Here is a 13515-nt window from a genome sequence, read left to right on the forward strand (position 1 = left end):
TCAACAACTTTTTTCCGGAGGTCTTCAGTAATTTCTTTTGTTCATGGCATAATGTGCCTCTAGAACCTGTGTGCTGACAACTTCACTCTGATGGTAAGGGCCAAAGTTAGTCAGATTTATATTGGGCAGGGCTGGCCCAAATCAGGCCTGGTTGTTAACCAAAGTACTCAAACAGCTGACCCTAATTATCCCTTTAATTGGGTTGAATTAACTGGGGGGGGGGGGAGAGAGAAGAGGCAATAACTTTTTCACACCTGAAGATTGCCTGTTTGATTACCTTGAACACCAAACAAATGAAAGAAGCACCAAACTTTGGTGTCATTTTTTTCTCTGACTCCCTCTATATACTATGCTCCCTTTTCTTAATTTTTACTTTCAAATAGCTGCAAAAAGCAGAGGAAAAGATAGAAAACACATGCAGCAAGATGCAAGGTTAGTAACAGCAGACTACAACCGCCATGCGATGTAGGCTGCTGAATATATATATATATATATATATATATATATATATATATATATATATATATATATATATATATATTCTTTTAATTTTTAACACGAAACGCAGTTGCGTAATGTTAAGCTCGGTCTCCAGCTGATGAGTTTCTGGAAGTGGCAAGCCGACTTCCAGCAATGAAATTGCAAGGTAATTACAGAAAACCTCGAGACAGAGAGAGCTCTTAAAGAGTCAATCACAAAACTGGAAGAGGTTAGTTTTACCTACCTACCTGTTAGTGAAAGACAGAAGAGACTGCAGTCTCCGTGCATTTACACTGGCCATAAATGGGTTAAATGCAAGAGTGATAGAATGACACAAGTTAATTTATCAACCTGTATGACGTAGGTAATGCCTAGATTGATACTTTGTTGAGGTTGATACTTCTAACAACCCATAGGCAGTAGGCAGTCCTGATGTTGATAAAATTCTCTCTCTCTCTCTCCCATCACAATGTTAAAAATGCCTGCAAGCACCCCCCCCTCGTGGTGACGTCATATTCCTTTGACAGACAAGGACCAATCAAAGCGCAATACCTCGAGGTGAATAATTTCCTGTTCCAAAACACATGGACGCAGATAGCAATAACAACATGGCGAGCACCTGTAAGCTATGACGGTTCTATCAACTCTCAGCGGCAAACCTGTAAAAATCCGATCCAAGGATGATAATCCTGGACTACGAGGTGAGTAGGGCTCTTAAGGTTATTTAGGTTTGATAAGAAAAAGCGTCGATTGCAGACTACAAAAATAACACTGCGCAGTGCTTCTGTGCTGTTCACTCTAGTGCCAGGTATAGTGCGTGTGCACACTAGTGACTTTTAGCTTTGTGAATAACTCTTCAAATCAGTATGTGTATGGCAGCCTCAGTAAGTGAACGTGGTGCGGTTTATGACGGTAGCAATTCCTCTGCTACATGTTCAAATGGTTTCCTTGCCATCAACAACGAATGCGTTTCAGAAGTACGAGAAAACTGCCCGAATGACAGAAATGCCAATATTGAATTAGGAGTTGTAGTTTAATTGTTACTTTTTAGCCGTTCCTCCTCCTAATCAATCTAAATAATTCTGCAGGTTAGGATACACATATACAGCTGTACTTACTGCATTGTAAAACAGTGGGTAGATCGTATTTTGTAGCTTTGTCCTGATGTATCTGTATTAAATATTTTGACTGGATCATTTGTATGTCATTAACCCAAAGTGCTGGATTTGTAGCTCTGTTAATAACTTCAGAGTTGCTGAAGCTACAGATCTGTAGGAAACCTTGTATATGGTATATATATATATATATATATATATATATATATATATATATATATATATATATATATATATATGCTGTCAAAAAAAAGTTTACCAAATAATACATGGATAGTACAGAGGGCTTTTTTTATGGAATGCTTGTGTGTGTATTAGGGATGTGCTTTTGGTACATTTTTATGAACGTTTCAATGCTTTGCAATGTCGGCGTTTAAACCAGATCTGCATACACACACACACACACACACACACACTTTACATTACATTACATTCTGATGTGTACTGACAGCCCTGGTTAGTATTTTCTGCAAATAACTCCTAAATAAGCAAATAACGTTTTAACATCGCAAAGACTTAACTACAAAGTAAAATTAATTAATTAAAACGTACACACCAAAGTATATATTAAATGTTTATTTAAATGTCCTCCTCAATGAAGCGAAAGGTAATTACCAGGGATAAAATAGCACAATATTTTGGAATTGTAAAGAGCACTGTGACTGATATTAAAAAGTCTGCCTCAGAGATTAACACGTTTGCGGTCTTTGATAGTAGGGGTGGGATTTTCGGGAAATATATTGCTCGAGTATTGGAGCATTACAATTTCCGAGTACTCAAATTGAATGCCACTCTCCTCTACATAGTGTACATAAACCTCCCAAACATTGCCAGCACAAGTCCTATTTTTAAATGGCAACCTAACTCAGGGCTCCAGATTTTCCATTCTGGGAACGGTAAATTACGTTTTTCAAAATGCCCAATTCCGGTTTTTTTTCAATTTTTACCAATTTATTAAGAATTAGTAACGTAAATTTAACATCATGTAAACATTTTATTTAACAATCTATTTAATTCATTTTTATTTAAGTCCAGATACTGTAGTTTTAAAGAAAAAATCTTTCTTAAAGCAGTCCACTAGTAACAATGTACTGTAGATCAGTCAACAAATAAAGGTGTTTTAAAAAAACAGCTTATTGCTGGCATTACAATATACAGACTAGTCGAAAACCAGGGGCATTATTACAAAAATATACAATATTCATAAAATTACAAATCAAATACAATGTTCAGGACACTTATCTCTCCCATGTGTAGTTTCATCTGCAACAACGCAGACTGGTTTATGCTGTACTTGCTGTTAAACTGCTTGCATGTGTTTCTCGTATACCCTGGACAGATAGAGTTCCCTTAGTTAGAGCAGGGCTCTTCAAATATATATATTTTTTAATTTAAGGGGGCCAGATTGGAAAAATGATAGGAGTAGGCTGGCCAGAGTATTTTACTCTGCACATTTTTAAGCAATAATAAATATTATATAACTTAATGTTTATATATTGAACAAGACTTACACATTTTACCATATGAATAGTACTTTAACAATAAAACACCGTGAGAATTTAAGGGAGTATCATCACAAACATTTTAAAATGTATGTGACATATTAATAGTATAACTCTAAAGAAGAGATCAGCGCTTCTAACTACTGTGCCCTCTGGATACGTATTTCCAAAAGCTCCATGTTTGGTTTCAAAATGCCTTTTCATATTGTATTCCTTAACTACTGACACACATTCATTGCACAATAAACACACTGGCTTTGCGTTCGGTACAGTTGGTAAAATAAATAAGTATTAATTGAATCTACAGCTTTCACCCTCTTCTATTCTACTAGCTTGAGTAGAGAGAGCCATGTTACAGCAACACGAGTAAAAAAAAAAAAAAAAAAAGTAAAAATCACTCTGAGTACGTAGTATTATTAAGGAGTTAATGATAAATTAGAAATAATAAGTTATAAAACTAAAGGTTTCACCCCAACCACCATGTTTCCTTGTGTTGAGAGGGTGACGGAGTAACGGATTTACGATAATTAACTAAATAAATGAATACATAAGTTCAATTAAGTTTTTTTTAATCGGGGGGGGGGGGGTTTGACGATCATTTTTCAGGTACTTTTAACTTTTCTGTATATTCAACTCCAGAATAGAACTCTCGCAAAACAGCTAGTTGCTTTTTTTAAACAACTCGACTCACACAGCACACAGGCAGTGCCGCAGCAGAGACAAATAGTCAACAAAACCACCTGTTTTCTCGTTATCCAATGATCCAAATAAACATACAAAAACATTTTATACAAGCGTCATCGTTGGGCTTCTTTGGGTAGGGTAGTTTTCAAAGCAATCCATTATTTTTTATAGGAGAACAGCGGTAAAAGACTGTTTGCACAGTTTCTTTTTTTTTAAAGGTGCAGTTGCAAAGCAGAATTCCATTCCCAAAATGCCAATTCCGTTCCCAATGCCTAATTCCGTGATTCTGCGATCGTGGAAAATCAGTAGCCCTACACACAATCAAGTAATATATGAAGTAATTTAACATAATGTTTGCCTTCTTGTGCAGTTAATTGTAGGGCTGTGTCGGAAGGTTCGAAGGTTCGTTCGCTAGCCAGGGATTCGAAGATTGTTTTAAACCTTCGAAGGTTCCTCAGATGCCATTCATGCACTGTGTGTGTATTTCTTTCTTCCTGCTAACACAAACTGTTTGACAATATATTAATACTATAAATCACACATTAAATGTCACACACATGCACAATTCGATCTTTTGATTTGTTTAATGCATATTACGTAAACAAAAGTTATTAAAATCTGCTACCAAATCGTTATATGTAGCAACTCTGCCTTGGCGCTGCTGCCGTGTATGGAGCAGGATATAGCACGTTAATACCATACCACGCCTACTACAGCATGAACACAGAGTGCACCAATGAAGCGCCAGATCGACCGAGAATAAACCTGCGCCAGTGTCAATCTTTCTGTTGCACCAGTTAGAAAAACCACTTGTTTTTTCAACAGTTTTCACAGAATTTCAGGACTAGCCCAGGCGAGTCTAGTTTCGTACAACGCTTCAGAATCGATGCTGGGCGAATCTGGTTCGCCCATGCCATTTAATTTGGGCGAGTCTAGTTTCATCCCAAGCTTCAACATCGATGCAAAACTAGTTTTGCCTATGCCAATTATTTGGGCGGGTCTAGTTTTGCATTTCTACACTCCCCTACCAGCTTCCAAGTGCCTCGCCTCCACTTCTGACAACAATGTAGCGATGGTGTGCTGGGTTTCCAGCAGCGGTGCTGAAAAGGCAGGACACCAGGGCTGGTTGTTCAAACCGGCATACTGTACGTCAGCTGAATACCTCGTCAGGAAAGTCCATACAGGCTTGTTTCACTTCCCTGTTCCAATAGTGTGGCTTCAATACCAAGCCCGTAGTCAGCTATGAGGCACCTGAGGCACAGGCCTCAGATAAAATTATACTAATAATGATTTATTTAGGCTCTTTTGCACATTGTTTTGCTGCAAAATAAACTGCATTTCATCCCTTGTGTGCATACTTTAATTCCCAAGTCTCGCTGATATCTACAGAGAGGCTAACTGCTACGATTTGGCCGTAGTAGCTACTATTTTGGAGGTTCTGCCATGGCGCTACGTCGAAGGGGTAATAATACTACGATTTTTATTAAATAAATAATGATGGGTACTCCCTGGACGTTTATGAAATATTATTTCAGTACCATGTGTGTTTTCCTGTTTAATTTTTTTAATGAAGTAATGGTTTTTAAATAATACTGTATTTCACTGACAGTTTATTGTGGCATTTTACTGACATACTAAAAGCTCTGAGCCGGGTTGCTTAGTAACCAGTTTAGGGGTCCTTCAGAAACAGCTGTGCAAATGTTGTCTTGCTTGCTTTTTAGTTTGGGATTAAGTCAGGGTGGTCACGGGTTCTGTGATTTTAGTAGAGAACATTGAACTTTACCAACACAACTTGAAATTCCACCTCAACCGTAAAAAAGAGAAACAAGTGTTTGAGGCCATTCTACTGTTTGAAGGCAACTGTGTAGCACAGCGTTGAATACCGTGCTTACTGCAAAATTGTCAGCGAAATGAAATGCAACATTTACCAGTTCTGGAAAAACATGGAAACGAGATTCCCAGCTCTCGCTGTAATCATTTTCTGCATACAAAAATGTACTTCAGGATGATCGGTGCTGCAGAAAGGCATCAAACACGTACAACATCAGAATAATGTATAAACAAACAAACTAAACCGTAATATAACTGCAAACTGTACCACAGCAGAAGAAACAGATGCACACAAAGAGACAGTCTTTTTAAACTTCAAGCATTTTGTTTTTAAAGGTATGTAGTTTTTTTGTTTGCTGTCCTGTAGAAACCCCACCAAATATTATGTAAAATGAACATTTTTGTTTATAGTTGTGTATGCTGTGAATCTTACCGATTTTTATAGGATTACACCTTGAACCTGATGTTATGAAAACCATAATAAATAAATATTTAGATTCATTTTCCCTTTTTCCTACTTCTATAGACAGACTAATTGTAGGTTTATGTAGGTAATGTATATTGTATTAAAAAAATAAACATAGTTGAATTTTCATCCTCGTGACTAAACACATTTCCCCTTCCTCCATGATTTTAAATTTACCGTGACTGCTCCGTGATTTTTAGTACAAATTTCTGTGACAAAATCCCAGCCTTACTTATCAGTTATTAAAATAGGAATCACTAATCAAACAACAAATGTTACTCACCTCCATCTAAAAGATCAAGGTTGGCTTGTCAGAAATATCGAGAGGAATTTACCACAGAATGATGGTCAGTTGTGTCTCAATCTCACGTCTACTGTGAATACTGCCGGACAGACTTCTCTGTGAAACGTGGTGGGGGTTATGATTGTATCGCTCACATAGGTACGAAGAAACACCGGCAATAAGCAAAATCTGACACTCACCATTACTGTATGTTTGCGCAAATGGGTTTTGAGGTTTAAATCACTTTAAATAATGAATTAATTATTGGATACTACATAGCATTTTGTGTTTTGATAGTTGCAGAGTAGTAGAAATGTAAATAAAAAAAACAACTGAAGTCTTTTTTGGGGTTCTGTTATTTTTGTAGTTATTTTTATAAAGTTTTGAGGTTGAATATTTCAGTCCAGGTTTTATAGCACTTACTCTTCATTTCTAGTATTTAAATCCAGAATAAATGGAATTCCAAATTTAAAAAAAAAAAAAAAAAAACGTGTTGAAGTATTTACAATTACCAAAATTATAGATTGAACAGCAAAAATGAGGTAATTGGCGTGCCAGACCCTAAGAACCTTTTAATTATTATTTGTTTATTTAGCAGACACCTTTATCCAAGGCGACTTACAGAGACTAGGGTGTGTGAACTATGCATCAGCTGCAGAGTCACTTACAATTACGTCTCACCTGAAAGACGGAGCACAAGGAGGTTAAGTGACTTGCTCAGGGTCACACAATGAGTCAGTGGTTGAGGTGGGATTTGAACCGGGGACCTCCTGGTTACAAGCCCTTTTCTTTAACCACTGGACCGCACAGCCTCCTATATTTTCCTAGGGCTAGCAGCCACTACTTTCATAAGTTTGCATCTCTGTATCTAGCCTCTGCTGTGCTCTTCAAAAGTGTTTACTGTCATTGCAGACTACAGTGACACCGTACTGCTCAGCTCATACCACCAGCTAGTTAAACGTGTTCCAAACAACAAAGGATTATTGACTTTTTTTACAAGGTGAGGCAAAGCACTGTAATAATGTTGATTTAAAGAAGTAGATATCGCCCTAATCAATCAATATTTATTTTATATAGCGCCTTTCATAGTGGACCACCATCACAAAGCGCTTTACAAGATAGTGAGGAACAATGCAGAATACATTAAATACAGTGAAATACAGGACATAGTACATTAAATACAAACAGTAAAAAACAATGCAAATACATCAAATAAGGCATACTACATTCAATAAAAGGCTAGGATGTGAATTCAAAACATTGTGGATGCGTGTGTCTTACAGAATCATAAGAATAAGATGGAGTGAAAAACCTGAAATAGCAATTTAGACAACAGCTAGTAACAGATTTCAGGCTTAAAGAGCATTGAAATCAAGAGAGAACAAGTGGGTTGATTTGAAGCGAGCGACTGTGGGAGCCACATGCACTTAAACTGGAAGAGGGTTCCAGAGAGGCAGGGCCATGAAGCTAAAAGAGCGCTTTTCGAGTGTGGTACACTTTTGCTGCGGTATAACTAACAAATAAACAGGTTAGCAGATTGGAGAGATACTCTGGACCTGTGTGATGAAGGGCCTTGTAGGCAAACAGGAGAATTTTGAAAGTAATCCTGAACTTTACAGGTAGCCAGTGCAGCTGGGCAAGACGGGGTAATGTGATCATGTTTTTTACATCTGGTAAGGATCATAGCAGCGGCATTTTGAACCAGCTGTAATCGGTTTATGGCACGTGACAGAAGACCTCCAGAGAGAGTTGCAGTAGTCGAGTCGGGAGGAGATGAATGCATGACAGTATCTCTGCACCCGGGAGGGAAAGGTAGGGACGGACATCTGTTTCGGAGGAGTTTTGGGCATCAAAGGAGAGGTTACTATCCGGAAGTACACCAAGACTTTGTACAGTGGGGGAAGGCAGCAGCAGACAGTTTCCGAGGTTCAAGGCAGCAATATTGAGATTCTTGAGTTGAGTTTTCGATCCTATGAGAAGTTGTTCAGATTTGTTAGTGTTGAGCTGAAGAAAGTTGGCAGACATTCAGGCCTCGATGTCTTAGATGCAAGCTGAGAGCCGGACCATGGCAGAGGGACATCCAGGGTCTGGTTTTAGGTAGAGCTGTGTGTCATCTGCAAAGGAGTGAAACATGTGGCTATGTTGGCAGATGAGGTGACCCAAGGGAAGCATGTAGATGTTGAAGAGAAGAGGCCCAAGAACAGACCCTTGAGGGACACCGCATGTGACCGGGTTTGCATCAGCACTGCTTCCATCATAGAAAACAGACTGCATGCGTCCAGATAGGTAAGAGGACAGCCAGGAGAGAGAGGTTCCAGAGATCCCAGCATACTTCTGAAGGCGGTAAAGAAGAATCCTATGATCTATTGTATCAAAAGCAGGAGTTAGGACAAGGACAGAGAGAGCAGCAGCATCAGCATTAGACAGAAGATCATTCACAATCTGGAGCAGAGCAGTTTTGGTACTGTGATGTGGCTGGAAGCCATACTGCAGAGATTCAAGCAGAATTGTTCTCTGTGAGATGTTTCATGAGCCCTTTCAAGAGTTTTGGAGAGAAAAGGAAGATTGGATATGGGACGGAAGTTAGATAAGACAGCCAGGTCAAGGGAGTTTTTTTTGAGCACTGGCGTCTTGTGGGCAGCAGGAAGCAGGCCTGAAACCAGGGACAGGTTGAGAGTGTACATAATGGAAGGAGCAGGGTCAGAAGCGCAGAGATGGATGAGATTTGTTGGCCAGGGGTCCAAGGGGCATGTGGCAGTAGTTGATTTCAACAATAGGCTGGAGACATCAGTAATGGAGAGAGGAGAGAGGAGAGAAGGAAGAGAGAACAGGAGGTGCAATTGGAGGGAAGTCAAAGTGGTCAAGTACTATACTGAGTTGTAGAAGGTCACCGCATGATCGACCAAAGACGGGAGAGTACCAGTCAGAGGGGAAGAAGAGACACATTCCAAGAGTATTGTAGGATTTAACAGATTTTTGGGACGGAAGGAAATAGCAGTATCAGTAGTTGGCTGAAGGTGCAGGAAGTTTAATATTGGCAGAGATTAAGAAATGGTCAGAGAGAGATATCTGAGACTCAGAGATTGGAGATATCAAGACCCCTGGTGATGAGCAAGTCCAGGGTGTGTCCACGGGTGCGAGTGGGAACATTGACAGATTGAGAGTCCATGACAGTCCAGGAGCGTGACAAAGTCGGTCTAGAGGGGAAGAAGGCAAATCGGCATGTATGTTGAAATCACCTAGGAGTAGAATTTTGTCAGTTATAAGGAATAATACATTCCAGTAGCCTGCAGTTTAGCAAACCCAGCTTATTATTATTCCAATGCTAAATCGCTAGTGAAAGCGGCTTGTAAACTGCAGTTTAGTGGACCCAGTTTATGCAAATTAACAATTCTAACAATAGTTTAATTGTGAATATTATTTTAGGTAGGGGTTTGGGGGCTTGCCCCCGATAGAAACTGTAACTTACTATATATAAGTGCCTCTGTGATGGCTGGCTACGGCCCTGAATACAGAATGCTTTATCTACAGTGATTGTACATACATAGTTTCTTTCCAAAAAGATCAAATAAGTAGCCTTTATTTAAAAATAAATAAATACAATATTGTGAGCTGTGTTAATGAAGTAGATTAACAAAGACAAAGCATGCACTCCAAAATGCATAGGTACAAAATGTAATCAGTATGAGAAAAACATTACTTGCACACTTAAAAAACGTTACCTATTTTGTTTTGGGTTAAATAAAACATATTTGTGCTTCCTCCTTTGAATGAAATATTTCCTTGGTAAAATCGGTTTTCTCCTGCTTTGGTAAAGAAATTTCACATAAGGCTCCTTTGCTGGATGCCATATTTTACTTTTTTTTTTTTTTTTTAAATGTAGTAGTCGGCAATTGTTTTGTTTTTTTATTATTTTCTCCCAATTTAGAATAGCCTTTAGGCTCAGCTTGCCGCTACCACCCCTGCACTGACTTGCGTGTGCCGTCAGCCGACCGCTTATTTTCACACTGCAGACCCACCATGCGGGTGGCACTCGGCCAGTTGTGCGTCTCCCCCTGGGAGCTCCCCTCCACGGTCGGCAGTGGAATAGCCTGGACTCGAACTGGCGGCATCCAGGCTATAGGGCGCATCCTGCACTCCACGCAAAGTGCCTTTACTGGATGCACCACTCGGGAGCCCCTGGATGCCATGTTTTAAAACAACAGCAGAGGAATATGGCAATAGATATCGTAAAAAAATCACACAGCATGCAGTGTATTTAACGTTAATAACTGGATTTAAACTATTATTATTATTATTATTATTATTATTATTATTATTATTATTATTATTTTTTTTATGTTTCCAGTACTTAAAGAGGATACACAAGTCTACACATCCAAAGGGTCGAAATGTATCATGCACTTAAAGCATTAATATGTGTTTTTTTTTTTTTTTAATCCTTGCCCAAAAAAAGATCCAGGTATTTTTCGCGGCGGGTACCCGGTTCCGGATTTTCTACGCATTCCTACCTCATTGTGTGTGTGTGTGTATGTGTGCATGTATATGTGTATGTGTGCATGTATATGTATATGTGTGTATATGTGTATATATATATATATATATATATATATATATATATATATGTGTATATATATATATATATATATATATATATATATATATATATATATATATATATATATATATATATATATATATATATATATTATATATTATATGACCGTGAATATGTTAAATAAAACTTCAGTATAAAGTCATCAAGATAAATAAATATAATAAGGAAATGCATTCAGTTTTAAAAGGTTTTGCAAGGTAAGACACCCCGTGTAGACTTGATAAACACTCCACAGAAGCCTCACCCTCTGGACCAGTTTATCCACGCGTCAATAACCCACAATCAACTTTCATAACCCTTTCATACCAGTAACCGAATAACAGCACAATTCCTTTACAAAACACAAATGCTGGTGTATGTCAGTTAATTGCACCTTAAACATGGCAAAAATACACCCAACAGTTTGCCACTGTTTTAAATGAACATCAATAACGTAGCTACCCGCGACTCCTAAATATTTCCTGTGGCTATCTTTTCCAAGTAGCCCAATTCTGCGTAAAAACAGCATGTATGCAGCTTATCTGGACTGCTGCACACATGTATTTGTGTAATGCGATGTCTGGATACCAAGTTTAAGAAAACTGCAAAATATCAGTTGTCCAACAAGGCCAAACTGGAACACAGACAGAAACCCTGCCTATGATTAAATGTATTCAAGACCATCACTGCAGTAGACACCATTTGTTCTGATAGATAAAGTATGAACTGAATGTCAAGTTGGCACCTTTTTTATAAGACTCATTCTAGTTACACTTGCAGGTAATGGTAACAGTCATTTATCCATTTTTGTTTGAACTAGGAGCCCCAAAATGTTTCTAGGCTATTGCACAGAAGTTTGATCATTAAGAGGTCTTGGCCAGTGGTTTGATATTGACACAACAGCAAATGTTTCGTGCACTTAGTGGCATGGGGGAAAGAAACGTGGAGTATTTTCAGACATTATTTAAACATTATTTACAGCTTCTGAAAGTTACTGCAGATTTAATTTAGCAGTTTTGATAATACATATGAGGACATTGATAAAAGCTTTTGAAGTTTACCTTTTTAATAGGAGTAGCACTTCAGAAGTGTGTGCTTGACGAGTGGATCCTGGCTCTTCAAACCTAGATGGAATACGTAAGATTACAAATTAGCCTCTTTTCTTCCATTATGTACTGTATTTTCTCTTTGCAGATTTTGAAGCCAGTTTCGTAAGGCTGATGGACAAGCTAACCAATGGCACCAGGATTGAGATCAGTGAAACAGGTTATTGACATTTGCCAGGTTTTTACATAACTGAGGGTAGCTATTGGTTGCCTGTTTTATTCCACTGTCTTAGTATCACTAACTAGATAATTTTCCCCTCCAAGTGCATTTATTTAACCCCACTTAAACTCCTTTACTGTACAGTATATCTTGGCTTTCCTGAATAGATAATCCTCCCATTTTCATTTTTTTGCCCCGAAATATTTTGTACTGTAGATAAAAGAAAAAAAAGGGAAATTTGTTTGTGAAGACAAATGGATGAGCATCTCATTCAATAAGTAAATGTTACATTTTTACCACAGCAGGGAAAAAATATATGAACCTTCCATGGTTAAACGACCCCCCCCTCTGTTTGTGACTACTCCCTAAACTCTGCATTCCACTCCTTGTTCTCCTGATTAGCATTGTAAATGGGAATCGGTTTACAGTTGGTCATGCCAGGTTAAATAAAGCATTTACAGTTTAGATTTATAACCAAATGGCTTTTGGAAATTTTCCTGATGGTCCTGCTGATAAAATCTAGGTAATGTCTTGTAATTGGCTCAATATTTAAATAAGGATGACAAATTGTTTAAGCTCCATAGCGGACAAAGGTGTGTTGGCTGGGTTTCCAGAACAGTATTTTAGTCCCAACTGGATGTGAAATTGCATTCTTTAAGAGGTTTACAAACGGCTTGTATCTGGAACTTGATTTGGTGTATAAATTATCACACACCACTCTCACAGTAAAATCAGGAAACCGTGTAATTCTGTCAGAACAATGCAGTTGTAAGTCTTTGTGCATTATTTGCATTTTAGGACATGCAGTTCCCTTGCTTTTTTCCTTTTTGAATAATTAAACATATAAATAAAATGGTTAAAGTCTGTGCTGGTTCTTTCATTGCTGAGGCTAGGACATGCATATTTTCAGGTATAGTCTCTGGTGTCCAATTTTGGGGCGATGGCTCTGAATTTCCATGTCTCTTCTGCTTTCAGGTACAACACTGTACTTCCAGCCAGGCCTGCTCTATGGAGGAGCAGTGGAACATGACTGCAATCTCCAGCGCTCCATTGGCTACTAGGAAGCACTTCTGGCACTGGCTCCTTTCATGAAGAACCCACTCAAAGCTGTCCTGAGAGGTGTAACCAGTGACCAGAAAGACCCTTCAGTAAGCCAGCTTTATAGAAGTTGAATTGACTGCTGTGCAGACATGCCAATTGCTACCATCTTACCGTAGCAGCTACTATATTGGCGGTTCTACTACGGAGCTATGCCAAAGGTGTATTAAGCTATGATTTTTTTTATTTAAAAA

At 38.3% G+C, this 13515-nt stretch overlaps 1 pseudogene; it reads left to right on the top strand.

The window, feature by feature from the left end:
* The first annotated feature begins 330 nt into the window (after positions 1–330).
* Positions 331–13515, top strand: part of LOC117421454 (RNA 3'-terminal phosphate cyclase-like protein) — a 52324-nt pseudogene continuing 39139 nt past the window's right edge.

This window comes from Acipenser ruthenus, chromosome 1 (assembly GCF_902713425.1).
Source record: "Acipenser ruthenus chromosome 1, fAciRut3.2 maternal haplotype, whole genome shotgun sequence".
Classification (NCBI taxonomy): Eukaryota; Metazoa; Chordata; class Actinopteri; order Acipenseriformes; family Acipenseridae; genus Acipenser; species Acipenser ruthenus.